This window comes from Sceloporus undulatus, chromosome 1 (assembly GCF_019175285.1).
Source record: "Sceloporus undulatus isolate JIND9_A2432 ecotype Alabama chromosome 1, SceUnd_v1.1, whole genome shotgun sequence".
In the NCBI taxonomy this organism is placed as follows: Eukaryota; Metazoa; Chordata; class Lepidosauria; order Squamata; family Phrynosomatidae; genus Sceloporus; species Sceloporus undulatus.
Window position 1 is genome coordinate 231,288,549 of NC_056522.1, and position 2,506 is coordinate 231,291,054.

The window sequence follows — 2,506 nt, forward strand, 5'->3', positions numbered from 1 at the left end:
TCCAAACTTGATACAAAGGTAGCCCAATGTAGAGTGCATTACAAAAGTCCAGTCTTGAGATTACCAGTGCATGCACTACCATCTTTAGGTCCTCCAGTTCTAGGAAAGGGGGCAGCTGGTGTATCAGCCGAAACTGATTATAAGCAACTTATCCAAAAGAAGCTTCCATGCTGGGGATGATGGGGACAAGTCATATCAGTATTTTAGTCTGATCTTCAGAGGTGTTGAACATTAGCCACAAAACAAGTTCAGCACCTTGGACAGCTTCTTTTAAACTTCATACTAAAACCTGAAGGAATGTTGTTATTGTTAGCTGCCCTCAAATCAAACTCAACTCCTGGTGACCCAGTGGATGAAGCATCTCCAAGATTGCTGCTCTGCTTGTAGATTCAGGGCTCTGACCTCCGACTGAGTCTATCCATCTGGTGTGTGGTCTTGCATGCTTTCTCCTGCCCAGCATTATTATCTTTTTCAATGAGTTCTGCCTTCTCATGATGTGGCCAAAGTACAACAGCCTCAGTTTCATCATCTTGGCTTCCTGGGAGAGTTCAAACCTGATCTGTTCAACTAGGACCCAACTGTTTGTCCACCACCAACACTGACAAGGAAGCCACCAACATCCACCATTCTTATTCCAAAACAAGCAAGGACAAGACTATCCCAAGATATTTAAGTGGCTAAAGGACCAGTCATATGACCTAGGAATAAATCCTGTTTAATTCCCACATTTAAAACTTCCTGGAAGACATGCATAGGCTCGCACTGTCAACTGCAATTGGAAGCAAAAGCATTAAATTGTCAAAGGAGCAACAGAACCAACTGTGCCATTAAAAATGATGGGGTTATCTCTGTAATTCTGCCAAAGTTTTACTAGATCATCTTCCAAGTGTGATTTTAAATATGTATCTGTCCAGCCTTATTTTAAAACCTGCATGCCATACAGCTCCTTAAGAAACAGCACCTGTCTGCCAAAACAAGTATTGTGGCATCATATAAAAGGTAAGCCTAGATTTGTCTATTCAGAAAGAAGTTTAATTGGTTTTACATGGTGTAGTGGTGTGAGTGTTTAGGACTCTGGGACACAAGGGCTCAAATCCCCATTCAGCCATGGAAACCCACTGGATGACCTTGGGCAAGTCACACTCTCTCAGCCTGAGAAGAAGGTAATGACAAACCAACAAATTGGCATGACTTGAAGGCACATAGCAAATGTTGAGGTTACTTCTTTTACAAAGAAGTAGTGCGGTGTAGTGGTTTGAGTGCTGGACTAGGACTCTGGGAGTCTAGGGTTCAAATCCCTACTCCATGATGGATGGATGACCTTAGGCAAGTCACACTCTCTCAACTTCAGAGGAAGGCAATGGCAAACCACTGCCAAATAAATTTTGCAAAGAAACTCGTGATAGGTTCACCATAAAGTGCCACATGAAGGCACATAACAAACGTAATCCAGTGCAGATTTACCCAGGATGAGGCTCAATCAAGGTTAAGATATGTCCTTCATTTCAGCCTCCTCTCCAGGAGTTATTCCCCAATGTCCTCCCTGTGGACATGAATGTGTATTTACATGAGTGTTTTTAGCTTTTACTTTGTAATGTCCTACATTTTTCTTGAATGTCCTGCATTCTGCGGTGCCTTGCCCTTTGTGCTTAGGAGGACATCTGGTCAGCTTGGACTCACTGAAATAGACAAGAGCTTATTCCTGAGGAGAACACAGAAGACTGTGCTGAGGGTGCATCTACACTACAGAAATAATGTAGTTTGACACCGCTTAGCTCCATCCTATGGAATCCTGGGATCTGTACTTTCACAAGGTCTTTCACCTCGCAAAGCTACAGATCCCAGTATTCTGTAGGGTGGAAAGTGGTGTCAAACTGCATTATTTCTACAGTGTAGTATACGTGCCCTGTAAGAAACTATTGGTTGTTTTTCTTTTGTAGGGAGATTGCGGGAAGCCAATACTAAAACCTTTGAAGGTGGCACACAGGACTTTTAGTGTGTTTATCAAAGGCTGCAGAAATAGTCCAGTCTGACACTACTTTAACTGCCCTGGCTCAATGCTATGGAATTTTGGGAACTAGTTCTGAGAGACATTTAGCCTTCTCTGTCAAAGAGCTCTGGGAGGACACAACAAACTACAAATCCCAGAATGCCACTGTGCAGAAATAATGCATTTTTGACACCAGTTTAACTGCCCTGGCTCAGTGCTAGGGAATCCTGGGATTTGTAGTCTGTTGGGGCCTCAGAGCTCTCAGAGAAGTCTAAATGTCCCACAACAGTTCCCCAGAATTCCACAGCATTAAGCCATAGCAGTTAAAGTGGTGTCAAAGTGTATTATTTCTGCAGTGTGTGCCTGTAGCCAGAGAGAGACCTACGTGTGTGACATATGTGAAACTTCTGAACACTCGCGAGAATAGAGCCACGACATCTCGCGATGCTGAATTCCTGTAGTAAAAAACGCAAGCGGAGGGAGAGGCGAGAAGGAGCAGGAGGCGAGGATCCTCCT